Here is a 23,593-nt window from a genome sequence, read left to right as displayed (position 1 = left end):
ATGCAGCTCCACCCTTTCTGTTTCATTGGAAGTTCTAATGATAAACAAGCTGCATTTTTAATATAAGATTAAAGTTGCAGAACTCTCTGATATCAAACTCAGTGACAAATTTATAATCATACAGCTAGAACATTTTTAGCGTCACAGTCTAACCTATTAAATTGCCAAAGTCCAAATACCCTCTTTCCATATGTATTTGATCAGGGAAAAACAAAAGGCATGTACGGCCTGATAGTTTTATTGGTGCTTTTCTCTCTTATTTTATTTGGATTACCAGAAATATTTCAATTCCTATGACCAATTCTAGCTCTTCGTCTTACTAGTACATACTTAGTAATTCAAATCATAAATACTAGAGATGTTCTGCTGAAGTAAAACTACCCATCTGTGAAACTAGGAAATGAGAATATCCTGAGTTTTAGTACTGCCACCTTCAGGACACAAGTCTTTATTCTGGAACTCTGCAATGTTAAAAATTAAATTGAATTAAATTTTTAAATAGTTGCCCCCTACTCCCCCCAAAATTGCCATTTATTTAACACATACTCTGTACCAGGCCTTATGCTGAGAACTTTTTCATACTTTTTTTATTATTTGTTCCTATAAAGTAAATCCTTATTTATAGATTCATTCATTCATGCAACCAGGAGGTAAACAGGGGACTGAGACAAAGAACAATGAAAAGGTAGATTTAAATTGATTTGATAATTAAGGAACAGAAGAAGTTACACAAAAAGAGAAGGAAAAGGTCATTTCAGAGAGTGGGTGCCTATACAAAAGCTCTATATGGGGGGAAATCTTAGCATGTTCAAGACTAGAAAGCCAACCACTGTGGGCTTGAGCAGAACATAAATGAACTTGAATGACCACACTTCAAGCTGGACAGATTAGCAGGGGCCAGATCAAAAACCTGATATTTGATTTTTAAGCTAAATATAGTGAAAGATCATTTAAGGATGGTAAGCATGGAAATGCTGTGATCTGATTTACATTGTATCACTTTTTGCGGCTACATGGAGATGGATTGGAGGGGAGGATGAATTGACCTTCAGAGATCAGTTTGGGGGCTATCATAGTAATTGAGTTGAGAGACCATGTCAGCACAAAATGTGATGACAGTAGAAGTGGAGAATAAAAACACGAGTCAAAAGATATTTTGGAATATAATTGACAGGATTTGCTGCTAGATTAGACATGGGGATGGAGGACAGGGAAGAACCATGGATGATGCTTAAGTTTTTGGCTTCGGTAATCAAGTAGACGACGGTTCCATTTACTGAAATGGAGAATGTTGGGATAGAGGAGGTAAGAAAAGGAAAGGTTTGTGGACTTAAATCTGGAACTTCGTTTTGCCCATGAGTTTGAGATACCTGTGAGACATCCAGTACAAGTTTAAATAAGTGTTTTGATTTTGGATCCTAGAGGGGAGGTCCGGGCTGCAGACACAAATCTGAAACCGATCAGCACATGGTAGCATTTAAATACCTGGAAATTAGTGAGATTATTTTTTGAAGCTACTATATGAAAGGAAGAAGAGAGGACTCAGGACTAACGAGTGCTAACATGTAGTGGTGGAATAGAGGAAGAGCCAGCAAAGGAGAAGACGGAGGAACTAAGATGGGAGGAAAACCAGGAGAGAGTGGGACTGTGTAAACAAACAAACAAACAAAAAAGGGAGTTCTATAAAGGGAAAAATGATCACCTATATCCAGCACTGTGCTGATAAATGTTTGAAAAATGGCTACTGGCGGGGTGGGAGGGCTCTGATTTGTAGCATTTGCTGATTTCCATGATGTAAATATTCTCACCGTGGCTAATTTCAAGCTACCAGCATGTCTTCACTGAACTCGGAGTTGGAAAAAGATCCACATAATTAGCTGTCGGGCACCATTACCATCAGGCTCCAGGACAACAGTGCTGCTGAGAGGGAGTGTGAGATGAAGATAGGAAAATGTGCATTGACTCTGACAACATGCAGGTCATTAGTGACCTTAATCAGGGTCATTTTTGGACTATGGGAGCAGAAGCCAAATTGAAGTGGATAGAGTAGTGCAATAAATGTAAGAAAAGAAAGACAATATACAATTTTCCTGAAGAAATAGATTGTAGCTGGAGGAAGAAGAGGAGTCAAGATTAAAAAAAAATAAAAACTTAATGAAATTAAGATTTTTGCCCTAAGATACATTAAATAAGTATAAATGGCATGGATAGGATTTGAACCCAGGTTAGTTTGACCCAAATGCTTATGCTTTATTCAGAGCTTCCTGGACCACAGAGAAAAATAATTTTATAAGCCATCTAAACACAGAATTATTGATGATTTTTCTTTTTATACTTCTTATATTTTTCTGGATTTTTCCATTTTTTCATTAGAAGAATTTTAAAAAGAGAATAAATTACTTTCATAATTATAAAAATACTTATAAATATATAATAGATTTTATACTTCCCAAGTACCTACTGGGATACAGCAAAGTATATGAAAATCATTAACTAGCCTAGTTCAACATAAATAGCATATTACCAAACAGTGCCACCTAGTGCAAAGTTTATTTTGAGATAAATATTTAAACTTCCATTCTATTTTACAGCTTATAAATCAACACACATTTAAGTACCTGTGAACTAAAATACCTAAAGGTGTTATCTTCAAAACTCACGATTTCATAGATTCTAACTCTTAGGTGGTTTTGCAACGTTAGATACAGGAAAGGACCATGTCCTGTTCTGTGTGGTGCTAAGTACACTGTCACAGCTCAAAAGATAATAAATAGTTTTAGGAAACAGATAGTGGTGTAACTTTTCTGTAAAAAAAATCGTTGGCTGTTGTATTGAAATTTAAATAAATTAGGGACTTTATTGGAGTTCATGAGGATGTTCTCCTTTGGCTTTGTAAGAAGACAGATCTCTGTGATAAGAATAAGCATTCTTAGTAGAATGGGTGGAGGGTAGAGGTATGGGTGTAGATACAATAGATAATTGAGGTTTCATTTTTACATAATTCTATATTATATCATTTATGTGTAAATACAATTTTAAGGTTATGGCTGTATCTTTGGATTGCAGTATTAAACTATTATAATGATAATAGTTTTGTGTGAATACAAAATCTCATGCTCATGGAAATAGATTTTTTAAGAGCACAATACAATTAATATATTTTTCTTCTGCCTACATTCAATAGAATTATATTTAGTTTAAGTATAAAAGAGAGATCCGTTGCTGTTTTGAAAGAGAGAAAAGTACATTATTTGCAGATAGTTTAATTGTATATTAGAAAACTCAAAAATATTCATATTAACACTACTTGAACTATAGAGTATGGTCTAAAACAAAAATAAACATACAAAAATCAATCTTACACATCAGAAGTAGTCTGTTAGAAAATATAGGGAAAAAATTCTATTTACAATATAATGAAAAGCTACAAAATTCTCAAAATAGCCCTAGAAGTATGAAGGCACTGTAGTCCACTAGAACTGGACCACATATGGGTTTCAATCCCTTTGATGATGAGTGTGGGAAAGATGAGGACTGAATTATATTTATTTCTGAGTACCTTAAAAACTATATTTGTGAGAACTTCATTTATCTATTTTTTTAAAAGCCTTTTTAATAGACAGATAAATAATAAAGTATTAAACTTGGATTTGCCAAGCAGCTCCCGTAAAATTACTTGATCACACTGCCACCTACAGGTGGTAAAAAAAAAGCGGGGTGGCACTAAAATGTATTTATCACCTACCATGTATCAGGCATTGTATTAAGAAAAATGCTAGGGTTGACTCAATGCATGGGAAACTCTTAAGAACAGGGCCCTGACTGCACAGGTCACATGCCCTGTATATACGTTTTTTGGTTTTTGGTTTTTTCACCAACTGAATAGACTTAGAATTTAAATTTCTCTGAGGGAAGTTCCTTTTTGTTAAAAATAGAAGTATATGAGTGACTTAAAATTCATGATGTTTTGACATCCTACTTAATGGACCCTAAACAATCAAGAAGGAAATCAAGCTTATAAGAATATGGACTTTGCAGCCAATTCAAGACCTGGCTTCGTGGCTGCCTAAAGGATTCATGGGTTGGCTTTAGGAATCCAGAAACTCGCTCAAATTATAATCAAAATTGTGTGTGTGTGTATGTATCTGAGTATGCATTTTTCAGAGGAGAGCTTTCACCTTATTCTCAGAGGGATCAATAACCCTAAAGGGCTTAAAACTACTGTTCTATGAAACGATTTCTCCTTATTTTGACTGTATTTCTCTGTCCAGCCACGCTGTACTTAAAGAAGCCTCTGTTGGCAACTGGTTTAAAACTTTAAATACAAGGAGTTGTGAAGATTTTAAAAACAGTTTTATTTCAAAATATAGAAAATAAATATGAGGAGAATACAAGTACATAAGGATCCCAGTCAGAGAAATGAAATCTGAAAGGATCTACGTTAAACCCTAAAATCCTAGCTGCTACCATCAGAAAACTTGAGAGAGAGTAAAAGCTATTGTTAATGGCAATATTTCTTACGTAATGATATATAACATTTATTGAATACTTATCGTGTGTCAGGCGCTGTCCCAATAATCATTTACAACTATTACCTCTCTCAGTCCTCTTAACAGCCCTATAATCCCCAGTGTAGAAATGAGAAATCAGAAGCAAGACTGAGACTCTTGCCCAAGGACGCACAGGAATGGCAGAGACAGGTTTCGAATTGGCCACAAAGCCAAAATGCTTATAAGCTTTATTTTCTTCTTTATTATTTAGTAGGTCCACTTAGCAAGATATTAATACTTCATAGACCTTTCATGTAATAGATATCAAGATTAAAGAAGTAGAAAACTGAAATTTTATCCTTCCAGCACATTTTCTCACTTGGCTCCCTGGACACCACCCTTCTGTGCATCTCATCCTACCTGCTACAGCTGCTCCGTCTTCTGTCTTTTTCTGGGATTATCCTCTTCTCCCTGTTAGGCCTTGAACCTATTCTTCTCTCCATCTCTATATATTACTTAGGTAAACCAATCTGGTCTCATGCTTTTAACTGCTATCCGTTCACTGATGATTCTCAAAGTTACATTTCCGGTTTGGAACGCTCCTTGGAAATCTAGATTCATCTATTCAGCTGCCTTTTCAACATCTCCATTTGGGGGTCAATTCAACATCTCAAACTACATGGCCAAAATGAACTCTTGATCCCCCTCCTTCAAGACCCCCTCAGTCTTCCCCATCTCAGTAAATGGCAACCCCCTTCTCCTGATACTCAGAACAAAAAACCTTGGAGGCATCTTTCTCTCTTCTCCCTCCCTCACACTCCATGTCAAATCTACTGACAAAAGAGGTCAACCTAACCTTCAAATATGTCCAGATGAATATACAGCCAAAATCCATGTACTTCCTGAACCCAAGCCACCATGATCTCTCATACCTAGATTATGGCAAAAGTCTCCGGGATGGCCATCTGAGACTTCCCAGTCTGACAGATGGCCCCAGCTGCTGCACTCTGAAATCCATCAGTGTTCACCCTGAGGCCATGTTTCCCAAGGACTGCTTCTAGCTAATGACAGCATGGCAGAAACACAGGGGCAGGCCCACTCCTGGGAGATGAGGGACTTTGACGATGGGTGACTTTGACTCAAGGGCTCCTTATTGGCCTTGCCAAACTTTCATAGACCTGCACTGCAGTTTCAGACTCTTCCATCTAAGCTTCCTGCCTCCTTGACCTGGGTCAGAACTGCATTGCATTCTGAAGGTTCTCAAAGCCTGTTCTGACACCCCCTCCCATTTCCCTTCACAGGTGTTTCCTTAATAAATCTCCTACACATCTAATCCCAACTCGGCTTCTCAGGGGAGCTACACTAACACAGTCTCCTAATTGGTCTTCCTGTTTCCACAATTACAATGATAATTCATACTACAGTCTCTTGACACAGCAGCCAGAAGTGATTACATGAAAATCAAACTCTTCACTTTGGCCTGTGAACTTCACAAGGTCTGGCCCTTGCTTCCCCACGAATCTCATCTCCTCTTTGCTAACTCTGCTACAGCCAAACATGTCTCCTGGCCATTTCTTGACCCATTAGGTATGGTTTGCTTGCCTTTGCACCTGTGTTCCCCTCTGGAATGCTTTTGTCCCTGACAAATACATATCTTGATCCCTGTCCTCATCTAGGTCTATCACTTTCTATCCTCTTATCTTGCTTTGTTTTTTTTTATAGCATTTAATCACCATTTGACATACATCTATTTTGTTTATTTGCTTACTAGCTCTTCTCCCACTATAAAAACAGACACTTCATATGTTTCAGTCACTCCCATATCCCCAACACAAATAAAAGTACCTGGCACATAATAGGTACTCAATAAATTTTGTTGAATGAATGAGTTCTTACTAAAAACCGTGTATAAGATCATAAAAGTCAAAGGAATTTACAAACATAAGTTTGATTAGGAACATCTGAGTTTTCTGAAGAACAAGAACACAGCTAGAAAAATTAGTACCATCAGCAATTAAGGACACATATTTCTGTTTCCTTATTTTTGCTTATTATAAAAACAATGCTGGGCCTCCCTGGTGGCGCAAGTGGTTGAGAGTCCGCCTGCCGATGCAGGGGATACGGGTTCGTGCCCCGGTCTGGGAGGATCCCATATGCCGCGGAGCGGCTGGGCCCGTGAGCCATGGCCGCTGAGCCTGCGCGTCCGGAGCCTGCGCGTCCGGAGCCTGTGCTCCGCAACGGGGGAGGCCACAACAGTGAGAGGCCCGCATACCGCAAAAAAAACAAAAAAACAAAAAAACAAAAAACAATGCTAAATTTTTACAAAATTCAAACTACACATTAATCACTAACTTATTTACTATAAATATGAAATAGTAGTTTTGCTCAAGCAAGCTCAAGCCACACTTAATTACCTGAATTGTAACCGGGAAAGTGCTAAAATGTCAAGGGAGTGAAAATTGTCTTTCTGTGACTCCCAAGAGAATAAGTGATTCTAGGAAATAGTTGGCAAATCTATTTTTTTCAAGCACAGTAGAAAAAAACACAGGAAAACATTCAAGAATCTCCATAATGCTGAGAATATATGACAGCAAATTAGCTTGCTGACTGTAATGAGGAGTAACTGGAAATACATCTGAATTTTTGTGAGATTTAATGAAATTGGAGCCTTGAACACACTTGAGATTAATTTGCTTTAAATCCACGTTCTAGTGAAACCCAAATCTAATTTTCTACTCTGCCCCCTTCTTTCCTAGCTATATTCTTAAGGAAGGAAAACATAAAGTAATTATGTAATCATATTTTTGAAAACTGAGTCCCAAACTGTAAGTCAAATGGTCACACAAAATTTCTCTGACATAACAGTCCTGTGCATACAAATGGCAGACTCTATGGCATGGAAGTAGAAGCCACAAAGTGACTTTCTGGCAACGTGCCCTTCTATGAATATTACATTTAGAGACAACTAAGAAAAATGCAGACACTAGACCCTGTCACTGATTCATTGCACAGGAAGGGCAGAATTATTGAAGTATTTAAATGATATAACTAATACCGGTTACTCTATGTCATTCCTGTCAAGTGGTTAAAAGAAGCCAAGGAGAAATTATATTTTTGGTTTTACCACTAAGCTATTGCACAAACTTTAATTAGTCCTTTCAGTCTTTCCATGAATTATGGCAAAAAGATATAAGCATGCTTTGGAAATGCTTATGTATTATACTCTATGTTGATGACAAAGAAAAATTTGCCTTACTGAATCTTATTCTGCATTCCATGAGTTTTTATTTTATTTTGCCTAAGAAGAAGCAGAACTATGATCCATTAAACATTTTTAGATAGGTATTAACACCTCCCGAGTGCATGTGTTTCAGTACAAAAAAAAGCACAAGATACACCAGAATACAGCATGACCTAAAAGAACAATGAATTGAGAGTGAGAAGTCCTGTGTTCTCATTTTAAATTGGGCACTACCTAGCTTTGTGCCTTTGGGTAAGTTACCCAAATTCTCAGTATGATTTATCTCTTGCTGCTTGACCAATTATCCCAAACTTAGTGGCTTAAAACAACCAACATGTATTATCTCCTAGTTTCTGTAGGTTAGGGATTCAGGAGTGACTTCACTGGTTCTGGCTCAGGGATTTTTCATGAGGTCACAATCAAGATGTCAGCTAGAGCTGCAGTCCTCTAAGGCTTGATGGGGGCTAGAGGATTTGCTTCTGAGCTTGCTCACATGGCTACCGGCAAGAGGTGTTGGTCCTCACCATGTGGGTGTCTCCATAGGGTTGTTCATGATAGGGCAACTGGCTTCCCCCAAAGTGAGTGATCCAAGAGTGAGAGAGAAGCTAGACAGGGGCTGCAATATCCTTTCGAACCTAACCTCAGAAGCAACAAACCATCCCTTCTGCTGTACTGTACTGTTCATGTGCACTAACCCTGATGCTCTGTGGGAGAGGACAACAGAAGGGTGTGAATACCAAAAGGTGGGGCTCACTGGGGAACATCTTGGAGGCTGACTACCACACACTCTGGCCTCAGTTTCCTTATCTAAGGAATGAGATCTTTTAACTGGATGAGCTTTAAAGTTGATGACCTCCTCTTTCCTCAATGCCTCCCAAATGTCACCTCCAGACCTTGCTTTTCACTCTCATGTAGAAATGCCTACTCCTTTTAGCCTTAAGCCATATGGCTATACCAAGCTCCATCCTGCCACGTTGCTGTCATTTATAGACTTCCTGGCACTGCCCCACCCCCCGTCACTGTGACTCGGCACCCAGCTTACCGTTGTCCTCTCTCCCAAGTCTTGCCATCATCACAAGATATCCATATCCTCATGGGTGGCCCATCTGTCACCATGGCTTTTGGTTCCTTAACCTCCTCATCTCCAGTGTCCTTCCCATTCACCCCAATTCAGACCCCACTCCACACCAACACCCTGGATTTGTCAACACCAACACTGTTCAACTTTGTAAACAATAAATTCAATCAGCTCATTGTCTCACTGTAACTTTCTATTTTTCCAGTTCGCTAATCAGCGAGTCCTGAGATGGGTCCCCAGACCTGATTGGAACGTCCAGGAAACTGTCACATCTACTTTCCCTGTATCAGATCTCTCTTGTCTTCATTTCCACTTCAAATTAGATTTTAAAGTCCATCACTTGAACCCCTCTCTGCATAGATTCCTCACCTCCTTTGTCTCATAGGCTCTCACTCACATCTGCCTGGAAGCGCCTTAGTTTTGACTGATTTCAGCTGACAATCTTACACCTTTTCTAGTACGTACGACCAGGTTAATGAAGGCTGCTGGAGAAAATCACACAACAGTATAGACCAGATACATGGTCACCACATTCACACTGGCTTCCGAAGTTGTTCAACAGTTCCACCATCAGTGTTTCCTTGGCCAGCTCTCTCTCTCCCCAGTCCCCACAGAGGCTATTTCAAATATTCTCCCCTTTCCTCAAAACTTCAAATCCACCACCACTGCCACCCTCCACCTCTCCCGTCATTCTCATTTGCTTTTTTAGTTCCCAAAGGAGATAGAATCTACTAGCTGGGAACTCTTTGTGTCCGGACCCATCCTCTCCTCCTTTCCTCTTGTTACAATGAAAGAGGAGTTTTGCCTCTGATCTGAAGTCAGTCCCTCCACCTGTGCTTAAAATTTCATTCCCTGTCAACTTCTCAGCAACCCTGACATTTTTTAACCAGGTGCAATCTCACTCCCACCTTTCTATCTTCCCTGAAGTAGTCGCTTTCTTACTTTATTTTGTTACCTTCTTCCTTTGTCTAAAACTGTGCTGCCGAACATGGTAGCCATTGGCCACATGTGGCTATTGAGCACTTGACACATATAGTCCCAATGGATAAATCTAGGTCTCAAAGACTTAGTACTTTTAAAAATGAAAATAAATTATCTAATTGATTAATTTTATATGGATTACATGTTGAATGTGTGACTTTCTTGGGGGAGGGATGTTGGGTGGAACAGGGTAATGAGATTGGCCTCTAATTCCTAAATATTCTGTCATCTGCCATTATGAAGTTATCTGGTCTACTTTATCTGAATGATACAACACATTTCCCTCTGTATATATTCAAGGTTAAATTTCTCACATAGTTAAACCCATTATAAAAAATGCTATCTTTGGGACTTCCCTGGCGGTCCCGTGGTTAAGACTCCATGCTTCCACTGCAGGGGGCAGGGGTTTGATCCCTGGTTGGGGAACTAAGATCCCATGTGCTGCGTGGATTGGCCAGAAAAAAAAAATCCATCTTTATTTGTGAATAAAAGAAATGATTATCTTCTATTTCAATATTAACTGTGGTCATAAAGTAGGTAATTGTGTAATTACTATTGTTTAAGCTGCAGAAATTAAATGTGACTATTTTCTCTTTTATACAATAATATACTCTCACATACTACACAGAATAAATAACATATATATCATTAACAAATATCATAGTATGTATAGTATTTATAACTGAAATTAATAGTGCTGATACTATTATTAATAATGTTATTCATATTTAAATATAGGGCTTTTTTGGATTTTAGCACAGTGAAACTCATTCCAGACCTCTGACCTTCAGTACTATAGGATAATCCATTTTTGTTGTTTTAAGCCACTAAATTTGTGGTACTTGTTACAGCAGCAATAGGAAACTTATATACCAGTTTTAGACTCTGAAGTTTTTTGACTGCTGTTGTTAGCTTGTACATGATATCTATTGCTGAACAGAAATAGTTAATTTTGATATGATAACATCTCTCAATCTTTCCCTTTATAGTTTTCTTTTTGTGGTCTCATTTAAGAAAATCTTCCTACACTATATTCTCCTATATTTTCTTTGATTATTGAAACTACAGATTTACCTTTCATGTTTATGACTTTAAACCATTTGGTGCTTGCTTTTATATAAATCTGTTGTGATGGACAGATCTAGCATACATTTTTTTATAGCAATAGAGTTTTCCAAGAGCAGTCTGCATTGTTACATTGGTTTATTAGTCTCTCCCTCCATTATCACTGTGCTATTTTATTGCCCTGGTTTTACAACTGGGTTTTTTAAATTGAGGCTAAATTCACATAATATAAAATTAACTTTTTTTTTTTTTTTTTGGCGGTACGCGGGCCTCTCACTGCTGTGGCCTCTCCCGTTGAGGAGCACAGGCTCCGGACGTGCAGGCTCAGCGGCCATGGCTCACGGGCCCAGCCGCTCCGCGGCATGTGGGATCTTCCCAGACCGGGTCACGAACCCGTGTCCCCCGCATCGGCAGATGGACTCTCAACCACTGTGCCACCAGGGAAGCCCTAAAATTAACCATTTTAAAGTGAATGATTCAGTGGCATTTAGTACATTCACAGTCTTATGCAAACCCTTCCTTTATCAAGTTTTATAACTTTACAGATGGTTTTAATATTGAGTAGGATGTATTCAACTCTGCCTGAGTTTCCTCATCATTCGGTAAAGACAACAGCATAACCTACCTCATAGATTGGTTGTTTATTAAATTTTTTGGGGGGGCCACACCACATGGCTTGCAGGATCTCAGTTCCCCAACTAGGGATTGAACCCAGGCCACGTCAGTGAAAGCTCAGAATCCTAACCACTAGGCCACCAGGGAACTCCCAATATTTTTTTAAAATAGTATATCTTAAGGGCTTAGAATAGTGCTTGGCACGAGCCATTATAATATTATTATACCATGTTATTGTGTTATGGTCAAAAAACACAGTCCAGGATGATGTTACTTCCTTTGCTGGCACCTCTGCCTCTTCCCAGACTCTGGAGTCTGGAGTAGCTCCGGCTCATGGCTTGAACCTCCTCTCTTCCCTACCTACATTCATCCCCTTGGTAATTGCATCTAGGTTCATGTATTTAAATTTTCATGTAAGTTCTGACTACTCCCTAATTTCTACTTCTAGCCCTGATCTTCCCACTGAGCTCTAGAGTGGTATATACAACTGCCTATTCAGCATCTCCACTTGGATGTCTTATAGATTGAAAACAGAACACTTGATTCCCCCCTCTGAAAACTCCACCCCTCCCCCAAAGTTTTCCATATTTTAAAATGGCACAGCCATGCACAGTCATCTGGGCCCAAACCCTGGCATCATCCTTGGTCTTGCTCTTTCCCTCATTCATATCTAATTTTAAAGAAAATCCTGTCTGCTATACCTTTGAACTATGTCCAGAATCCAACTACTTCTCACTGCTTTCTCCTTCTACTAGAATAATATGAGTCTTCCACTGGACTCCTTGCTTCTATTCTTGCCTTCCTCACAGACTATTTTTCACATAGCAGCGACCAGAGTGATCTTTTTAAAAATGTATATCAAATGTTTCCATTCAAAACCCTCAAATGGCTTCCAGGGTGACTCAGAATAAAATCCCGGATCCCTAAGCCCTAGCCCTATGGTAAGTAAGATCCCATGGCAGTCGGTCTTAATGGACACAGTACTAGCATATCCTAGCAGGTGTTTTGGAAATTAGTGTAGGACTATGGAATTCAAGGAACAGTTCTAGACATCCTGCAACATACGGGCTATTCCCATAAAAGAAGGACGTTTGAATTTCTGGCTGGATATTCATGTAGATGAAAAACCTATTTACCGTTAGCTGAATATATAAAATAAAATTCCAGGAATGCACTAATTTGTAAATCAAGGGACAGTGGTACATTATTTGTTTTGGAACGTTACCAACAGTTGCTCACCACGTTGAAGCATCGCATTATTCTTGGCAACACCATTTGTTACTTGCATCACTAGTGTAACATGCCTGAATAGATGTAGAGTTGTCACCTTCGTGCTGATCCCGTATATGGATATAAACATCTATTTTATCATGTCCTCTCTGGAATTGAGTCGCCGCATTTATGTGTTAAAACACACATAATCCTATTAAATCAGGTCCAAATCCACCCTCCTAAACTCTGCTCTGTGGTCTGGGTCTAGGTCTGCAAATTAGTTTCTCTTTTGCCGGGTAACTGTTCAGTTCTGCCAGCAGGGGGTGCTGGAGGGAGAGTATGAGGAGGAAGAAAAGAAGAACTGCCTCTTTGGGCTTGAACCCATGTCCCCTGCATTGGCAGGCAGATTCTTAACCACTGCACCACCAGGGAAGCCCTGAAAATACCAAACTCTTCCCTTTGTTCCAGTGGCAGGTCATTATCTCTGGGCCTCAATGTTTGCCCCATGTACCACATTTCTTACATTAAATTCTCTCTGCTGAAATGACTGGTGTGGTCTCTGTCTTCCTGACGGTACCCTAACAGGTACAGTACTCAGTGCCAAAGTGGTTCTGGGAAACAGACCCTCAAAGATGGGATTTGGGATTGTTTGGTTATGTCCTTAACTTTGAAAGCAGTGCCAAGATCTTTTGCTAATAGAAAATAGGAATCTAGTTGTCTGTGGTCATGCAGGTCATCATGATTAACTAAAATATCATCTGTAGTTGACTGTGAAGAAGTGTGTACTGAAACAAGTGGCCTGGAGGACCAAGTGGTTGATGCACTGGGTTGCTATGATAATACTGAAAAGTATGAGAACTAGGGGGTCATTGGCTGCTTCTGACTGCACTGGAGAGCTTACAGAAAGGAAACAACAAGATCAAGGCTTTAAAATGTGATTTTAAACTCTGAGACATTTCAAGTCACAAAGAACTAGAGAGAGTCTATGGCGACCCTAAGATAGTTTGCAATTTCTTATAGCTGCAGGGTCAAACTCACTGAAACTCATACCCCAAATTTAGTTGCTTGGGTTGCAAAACAAAACAAAACAAAACAAACAAACAAAAAAAAAAAACCAACTGGAGTTGAATTCATAGACTTGGCCATGTCTCTTATGTTAAAGTTATGGCATTGAGAGGGAGTGGACCTGAGACTTGGAATGGGGACTTCTGGTGGAATTGAACAAAGATGAGAACTTAACTCCAAGTCTCTCTGAGCCTCTCCTGCCAACACAGACAGCCTGTCCTCCTGTGTCCAAGGAGACTAGATTAAAGATCCTGTGTAAGATCACCTAGGGAAGTTGCCTTGCATATCCTTCTCGAGACCCACCCTGACCACCCCTAATGACCCTAGACTCAGATCTCAGCATACCCCTGAGAGAACAGTGTTTTCCTGAAGACTCAGTTACAACACCAGTTTGAATACAACATCCTGTCAAAAGAAAACTCAAAGACAAAAGCACTCAGAAAAGAAAAATAGCTTACAAAGGAGATTTTTAGAAATAACATTAACAAAAAAATACAATAAGTATTTTGAAATCCCACAAAGTTACCGATGTTACTGAGTTTATATTTCATTTGTACATGATGGAAAATAGCAATTTTCTCATATTATTATTATATCCACAAAGACCATGACATTTTTTTCAGGCATCAGCACTACAAAAATCAAGGATGAAGTTGGTTGTTTTTGTTAGGGAGTGAGAAATTTCCAGAAAAAAAAAAAACACTTAAGGTTTCATTTATTTGGGGGACCAGAATTATATGGGGAGATTTGTTTGTTTGTTTGTTTTTTAAAGCATAGTTATACATAGAGTTTGACATGGCTTTGCTTCAATATCCTGAGAGTCTGTACTGTGATTCACATATAGCAGCCTGCCAAATGCTCCATACAGCATCCCTATCTGCCACTGACATTTCAGGCACCATTGGATCTGCTGGGTCATATGGCCAAGTGACAGAGTGGCTTATGCTGCAGCCCAGTCCTGTTTTGGGTCCCACTCAAAACTGGCAGCTTTGGGGGTCACTTCTTATATGGGTCAGAGCAGCATGCAAAAATGAGGTATATATTGCCTCCAAATTCCAAAGAGGCTTACTAGGTATTGTCCCTCTTTCTTAGTGGTAGTGGGGTCCAGATGGAGCAAATTATCCTTCACACAGGAGACATATCTTGACATGCCCCAGACCACTGAACTCCCTAGAAGTGTCACCAAAATGGCAAGCCTCTAAATTTTTGTAGGATTTATTTTGTACCTTCTGGCACATGTGTAGCAGGAAGAGTTATTACTTCCTGCTCAGCAATCAGCATAATGTCATCAGTGTATCAGACTAGCATGGCGTCATGTGGAATGGAAGGTTGATCAGTCTCTAAACACTGGATTATGGAATAAGGGTGGAGAGTTGATATGTCTCTCAGCTAGGACATTGAAGGTGTATTGTTGGCCCTGCCTGCTGAAAGAGGACTCCATGTGATGATATTTAATGATGCAAAAGATCAGCAAACCATGGCCTGAAAATCTGGCCTCCCAGCTGATTTTGTACATAAAGTTTTACTGGATCACAACCACGTCCGTTAATTTATATATTGTCTATGGATGCTTTTGCACTACAATGTCAGAGTTGAGTAGTTGTGACAGGGACCTACAGCCCATAAATCCTAAAATATTTTCCATCCGGTCACTGACAAAAAAGTTTGCTGATCCCTGGTCTTTACTAACAGGTATAGAGGGGAAAAATATCTCAAAATAGCTGTGAGCCAGTTGAAAGAGGATGTGTTGATTGGCTCCAGCAATGAAAGCACATCTGGAACAACAGCTGCAGTAGGAGTCACCACCTGATTAAGTTTACAATAAACCAGTGTGGTTATGCAAGACACATCTGTCTTCTGCAAGACTACATAGGCAAGTTGAATAGAGATGTGGTAGGAATCACCATCCTTGTATCTTTTCAATCCTTGATGGTGGTACTTATCTCTGCAATCCATCCATAAATATGATACTGTCTTACTATTTTCATAAACAGAGGCAATTCTAGTGGCTCCCACTTAGCCTTTCCTGACATAACAGTACTCACTCCACGAGTCAGGGAATCAATGTGGAGATTTTGCCAGTTGCTGACTATGTCTATTCCAGTTACGTATTACAGAACTGGGCAAATAACCGCAAGGTATATTCAGATACCCACTGGGACCACTATATAAGAACCTGTGACAAAACTCCATTGACCACCCGACTTTAATTTCCTAAGGCCCTACCCTCACTGTTGGACTACAGCAACATTTGAAGTCTCTAAAAATTAGTGTCAGAGCTAGTATTTAGTAATTCCTAAAATAGTCTGACTCTTTCTCTTTCCTCAGTACACAGTCACATTGGTAAATGATTACATATCCTTGGGAGATGGCTAGAAAGAAGATTAACACTGTAAATATTTGGCAGTATGGCATGGTCCTTTCTCAAGGGGACCTGGCTTTCCCTCCATTCAAGGAACTCCAGGTTTGTGACATGACTCAAGCCTGGGAAATGATAGAGTAGCTGAGACTCTCTGTTTTGGTGATACAAGCCAGACTTCTGTTCATTAGAACTAGAGTAACAGATGAAGTAAGACTTTAATAAGGATGCCCATCTATTTCAATTCTAGGGATACCATAATCAATTAGCCAATGCCAAAGACCTGTGCAGGTTAGGCTATTCTAATTATCGCTTTGACTCTGTTGTCCATTACAGTCATTATGTCCACCTTGACTTTGGTAATTAAGTGCTGCCACTTGGCCCCTGCTATCCTAGGATCCTATCATCCCCATTTAATTTAGGGGTCCCAGTTCAATGGTAGTAGTTCCCAACTTCAATTACTTACCTAAAGAAGAGCCAGCGCAGAATCTATTTCTCACTACTTTGATGAAAAGCGTATCCTGAGAACCTCTTGGGGGCTGTGGTGGGAGGTCTTACATGATAAATCCACTAATATTCCAGTTTCCTTAAACTTTACAATTTCCTAAATACCTTTCCCTACAACATACGAAAGAAGTTCTGGCATTTCTACTTCATTTAATGGAAGTCACTTTTGGGTCCAGAATTTGGATCAACCAAACAAGAAAACTATCAGATCTATTTCCATGCTCGTTGGCTAACATGCTGAATCTAGACTCTCTGATTAGTGAGCCATCATTGGCCTGATCGAACTTTATATTCCTTCCATCCTTAAGATTTATTCCCACACCTATTCTCTAGGCTTCTATCTATATAAATTGGGAAAATCATGATACATTACCCTCAAAAACGCAATAAGACTGATAGATGACTTCTTAAAAAAAGTAATGGAGGCCAGAAGAATGGAATGATACCTTTAGGGTGTTGAAAGAAAAGTAAGTTCCAACCAACAGTAAGAATATCCTGGGCTTCCCTGGTGGCGCAGTGGTTAAGAATCCGCCTGCCAATGCACGGGGGACACGGGTTTGAGCCCTGGTCCAGGAAGATCCCATGTGCTGCGGAACACCTAAGCCTGTGCGTCACAACTACTGAGCCTGCGCTCTAGAGCCCGCAAACCACAACTACTGAGCCCACATGCCACAACTACTGAAGCCCGTGCGCCTAGAGCCCGTGCTCCACAACAAGAGAAGCCACCGAAATGAGAAGCCCGCCCACCGCAACGAAGAGTAGCCCCTGCTCGCTGCAACTAGAGAAAGCCTGTATGCAGCAACGAAGACCCAATGCAGCCAAAAATAAATAAATAAATAATTTTAAAAAAAGAATATCCTGGGCTTCCCTGGTGGCACAGTGGTTGAGAGTCCGCCTGCCGATGCAGGGGATACGGGTTCATGCCCCGGTCTGGGAGGATCCCACATGCCGCGGAGAGGCTGGGCCCGTGAGCCATGGCCGCTGGGCCTGTGCGTCCGGAGCCTGTGCTCCGCAATGGGGGAGGCCACAACAGTGAGAGGCCTGCGTACAGCAAAAAAAAAAAAAAAAAAAAAAAAAAAGAATATCCTTCAACATTGAGAGTGAAATAAGTGAATAAACAGATAAAGATGAAATAAAGATATTTTTAGGCAACCCCCCACTGCAAAACTAAAAGAAAAAAAACAAAAACAAAAACCAATCATGGGAGTTCTTCAGGGCAGAAAGAAAGTAACCCTAGAGGGAAACCAGAGGGAATTGAAAGGAGAAATAAAGAACAGAAGAAGAAAATATATGGTAAATACAAGTGGATATATAATGTTCAAATAATAATAGTAATGTTTTATGGAATAAAACAACCCTAAAGGGTAAAAGTTAATAAATAGAAATAAAGTATTTTAAGGTCCCAGCATTATTATGGAAGTTATGAAGGAAATAATTTGTATTAAAATAGAATACGTCAAGGATATATGTTATAATTTCTAATCTATCAGTATTAAAAGAAATATAATGCCTAATTAACAAATTTTGTTAAATTTTTATATAAATGTAACAATATTAAAATATTAATGGAAATTAAAAAACCTTGATTAATTCAAGGAAGGTAAGATATGAATGAAAAGGAAACAAAAAACTGGTAAAATAGAAAATAAATAGTGAGATGGTAGACATAAACCCAAATTATCAGCAACTATATTAAACAGAATAAAATTCTAAGTAAAGGGCTAAGACTGTTTCAGTAGATGAAAGAAAAACCTATGTTGTCAACAGACAGATCTTATTTTTTAAGCACACAGAAAGTTTGAAAGTAAAAAGATGGAACTATATACTCAGTATGCAAACATTAACCAGTTATACTTATAATCAATCATAGTAGACTTTAAGGCAAGAAGCATTATTATCATAAAAGGTACTTACATCAGGACAAAGAGGTCAATCCATCAGGAAGTGACTAAAAGTCAAAATCTGAATATACATATAATACAGCTTCAAAATATATAAAGCAAAATTGGCATAACTAAAAGTAGAAGAAGCCACAATCATAGTGGGAGACTTACATCTCTCAAAAGCTGACAGAACAAAGCAAATAATCATTAAGGATATAGAAGATCAGAACCACAATATTAACAAGTTTGGCTTTTACAACACTGCACCCAACAGTGACAGAATACATGTTATATGATTCCACTTTATATATAATTCAGAATGAGGCAAAACTAGTCCACGGTGTTGGAAGTCATAACAGTGGTAGCTCATGGCAAGGGTTAATGACTGGATGGGCATTCAGAGGCTTCAGAAGTAGTGGTAATGCTCAATTTCTTGATCTGCGTACTGATTGCCCAGGTGGTTCACTATGTGAAAATTCATTAAGGTGTACACATATGACTTTTCTGTATTTGTAATACTTTCATTAACATTTTTCCGTTAAGAAAAGGGGCCCTTTGAATTTGACAGCATTGAGAATTACTGCTTTCTGTGATCTGACTCCTGGCCACCTCCCTAACTGCATATTCAACTTTTTCCTTTTTTCTCCTCAAACACCTACCTATTCCAGCCACACTGGCCTTCCTCAGAGATGCCAAACTCTTTCTCATATCATAAGACATTTGCACACGATGTTTTCTCTGCCAGAACCACTCTTCTATTTGCATAGCTAATTCCCTTGCTTTGTTCATATGACACCTCCACAGAAAATACTTCCTGGGCCACTTTATTTAAAATAAGACTTCACCAAATCATCTTCTCTCCCTTTATTCTAGTTTATTCTCTTCAAAGCTTTTACCACTACTTGAAATTTTATTATATATTTGTTTGTTATTAGTTTTTCCCATTAGGATATAACTTCTGTGTGTGTGTGCATGCGTGCGTGTGTGTGTTGCTCAATAAATATTTGGTTTAAGAAAGAATATTGAGTGTTTGGAATTTCCTTATGCTTCTTTTGTGGCTGGGTATGTAATCAAATTTTGTGGATGTTCCAGGTATGCTTGAAAGTATGATTTCTTTCATGGGTATACATTTCTATATAACTTTTAGCTTGAGCTTATTAATCATGTTATTCAAATACCCTATATCTTTGCTTATTTTCAGAGCTTGATCTATCTGTGTATGTGAGAGGTGAATTAAAACCTCTAAGTACAATAGTTTATCTCTTTCTGTAGTGCTGTGAGTTATCCCTTTATATATTTTGTGTCTATACCATATTTTTTGTCAATATCAGGTATCTTTATATTATTGGTCTATTATTATTTTACCAATATTGTTATATGTTTTAGCTCTTGTGACATTTTTCAACTTCAATTCTTTTGTCTGGTACAATTGCTACTCTGTTTTTTTCTTTGATTCATATTTCCCTGGTATAACTTTTCATTCCTTATTTCAGCCTTTCTCTTCCCTTTTGTTTTAAATGTGCCTCTCCTAGAAAGTATGGTACTACAGTTGACCTTTTGACAATGTGGCAGTTTAGGGGCACTAACCCTCTGAGCAGTAGAACATCCGTGTATAACTTTACAGTCATCCCTCTGTATCTGCGTTTCTGTATCCATGAAGTCAACCAACTGTGGATCATGTAGTACTGTAATGCATATTTATTGAAAAAAATCTGCATATAAGTGGATCCTTGACATTCAAACCCATGTTGTTCAAGAGTCAATTATAGATATTTTAAAAAATCCAGTGTATGACTCTCTGGCTTTCAATTGGTGGGTTTAGCCCATTTACATTTATTATAATTAATAGACCTATTTTAAGTTTTCTATTTTTCATGCTTCTTTTTTATGTATTTTTTCTTTCCCACATTTCATTGGATTGAGCAAACTTTTTGTACTGAATTTGAAAGTTATACTTTTTATTTTTCTGCTGGTTACTCTGAATTAAACACTACATTTCCCAACTTCCTTTCCCCCAAACTAGGTGTGGTTATGTAAGTTCTGGCCAGTGAAATGTAAGAAGTGTGGAACTTTCAGAAAGAATTTGTTAAAAGGGAGGAGGTAATCGCTTTTCTCCTTGCTTCTTCCTGCTACTGCCCTCAAAAGGGTAACTGGAGCTCCAGCATCACTATGAGACCATGAATTGATCTTGAGTATGGCAGCACTGGATGGAGTGCGGAAAGTTAAGAGTCCTGACAGCCTACCAGGCAAGCTTTTACTTGAGAGAAAGAAACTTTTTTAAGGAACTATTATTTGAAAAAAAAAGTTTTTTTTTTTTTTGGTCATATGCAGCTGGACCTAATAGGCACTGATCATCTCTAGGAATTGCTTCCTTTGTTGTAATTCCCTAGCCTATGGGGTAAGGGTATATTTCCCTTAGTCTGGACCCAATTTGTGGCACTTGGTCTTCCCCTCCAGGTTTCTTCCACTCTAACTCCCACACACAGTGGGTTTCCTCAAAAGTACACCCTGAGACAAAACTTGACTGTAATTTACTTCAGATCACAGGAAGTGAGGAAGTGGGGAGGATAAGAATGAAGAACGAAAAGCATAAGAGGGCTACTGAGGTCACCACTCTGGTCAGGGGTACTTGATCCCACCAGGACATCCTGAGAAGTGTGCAGAATACTTCCTAGAATTGCTTCCCAGAATCAGACAGGACACTGGAGTCTTTATCCACCAGTTTCCATCCCCCATTGGCTAAGAGTTGTCCCCACGGGTTCTAACTCCATCACACGTTTGCAAGGAGCAGGCTGTCCTACACAGAGATTTCAGTGGCAGAAGTTCTGAAGAGGGTTGAATGAGACTGAGGTGAGATACTGTCACCATGAGGTGAGTCTGAGCTTGCACAGAACTGCAATCAGCTGCAGCTGCAATCAGAAGTGGACCAAAGGAACGTGACACTGGACACTAGAGGTATCTGCTAATACTTGCTAAGGAGTTTTCACAGTTTTTATATAAGGTTCTGGGATCTATCAGCTTCTCTCTTGTTTCTGTGGCAGCTGTAGGGTTGAGTTCAGGAGATGAAGCCTATGCTACTTTTATCTTGAACCAGCCTCAAAAGTTCGAAACTCACTTCATCCTGAACTTCACAATGTATTTTCCTATCCCTTTAACTGCTTTTTTCAGTGAATTCCTCTTCCATCTCCCAATCCGCAAATTCAGTGACTCCTGAAGTTTACATACATTCTTTTTTTCTGTCCACTATACCATCTCACTGAACTACCTCATTTATTCTAACATCTCATCTCTAAGAGATGACTCTCAGATCTTTATTTCCAGCCCAGATCTCTCTCTTGACTTTCTAATCCAAATTTATCATCCCTTAATCAACATCCTCACACAGATGTCATCATACAAGCAATCAAACCTAACATGTTAAAAGAAACCCTATCTTTCTACATTCCCGTAGTCCCTATTTCAATTAATGGCATCTTCACCTAACTTCATCCAAGCTAGAAACTCTAGCAACATCTTTGACTACTTTTTCTTCCTCACTTCTTGTATTTAATCACTTGCACAATTTGGTTGATCTTACCTCATCTTTCAAGTCTACCCTCTCCTTCCTATTTTCCACAGTTAAGAACCCTTACAATCTCGTCTGCACCAAAAATGGTTTCTTGCCTTTAGTTTCTCCCTTTGCCAAACAAACTTTGGTCATATCAGTTATACTAGCATTCAGTTGGTCAAGAGGTTTTTACAAGGTTTGTTATGAAAGCCCCTGCCTTCCTCCAAAACTCCCAACTTCCTGCTTCACAGAGGCAAGCTCTTTCAATGCTTTGGGTGGGCTCTTTTGTTAAATACTTCCTTTCCTTAAATAATATGCTTATAGTGTCACTTCTTGATATTTTGGTTTTAAACAATACCTAATGTTTCCTGACTACAGATGATAAAGATTTAGCTTTCTTTCACACTCACACACACATACCCCCCACTCCCACCCATCACACATCCATCCTTTCATCTTCCCTAAGAACAGCAGTAATACCATAATTTTTAATTAGATCAGTATTTACATTATTATGGTTATGTAAGCACTATTTACAGTTGAGCCATGTGTATACTATGATTACACATTTCTACACAATATTTTTCCTGGTGTTAACAATGATCTAGCTTTTTTTTTTCCTTTGCTTAGTTTTCTTTGTATTTATCACTAATTCAATATCACTCTCCTCCTATCTGATAAATCTGCTCAAACACATAGATAGGCTATCCACCAGTTCCATCTTCTTGAGGAAATCTCTTCTTTTGTTTTTAAATTGAAGTATAGTTGATTTACAATATTTTATTAGTTTTTCATGTACAGCATAGTGATTCAGTATTTTTAGATTATACTCCAATAAAAGTTATTACAAGATAATGGCTATAATTTCCTATGCCATACAATATACCTTTGTTGCTTATTTATTTTAGACATAGTAGTTTGTACTTCTTAATCCCACACTCCTACTTTGCCCCTTCCCCCTTCCCTCTCCCCTTTGGTAACCACTAGTTTGTCTTTTATATCAGCAAGTCTGTTTCTGTAGGGACTCTCTTCTGACTTGCTCCAATTTGGACTGGTTGTTTGCTATCCCATCTTGATGCATAGCTGTCTTCCTGAGATTCTGCTTTACTATCATTCTAGGAATTTCCTTTACCTCCTTCTTATGGTGGATTCTGTTAGCTGATTCCTTTATCTGTTTTCCTTTGGTTTACTCCCTGAGTTTTGATGGAGCACATCTTCTGACAGCTTCCTGAGAAAGACTGCAAGTTAGGAAAAATTTTCAACACCCTGCACATCTGAAATGACTTATTTTACCCTTACACTTGATTGATAGTTTCTTAGTATAGAATTCTAGATTGAAATTATTTTACCTCAGAATTTTGAAGGCATTGCTCCAAAGTCTTCTGACATCCCATTTTGTTGTTAAAAAGTATGATGCCATTGTAATTTCTGATTCTTTGCATAAACTTGTTTTCTTTTTTTCCCTCATTGGAAGTTTTGTAGGAGCTTTCTTTGAACCCACTGTTCTGAAATTTCACAATAATGCCCTCCAGAGTGAGTCTATTTTCATT

Source organism: Mesoplodon densirostris, chromosome 1 (assembly GCF_025265405.1).
Source record: "Mesoplodon densirostris isolate mMesDen1 chromosome 1, mMesDen1 primary haplotype, whole genome shotgun sequence".
Lineage (NCBI taxonomy): Eukaryota > Metazoa > Chordata > Mammalia > Artiodactyla > Ziphiidae > Mesoplodon > Mesoplodon densirostris.
This window is presented reverse-complemented; position numbering follows the sequence as displayed.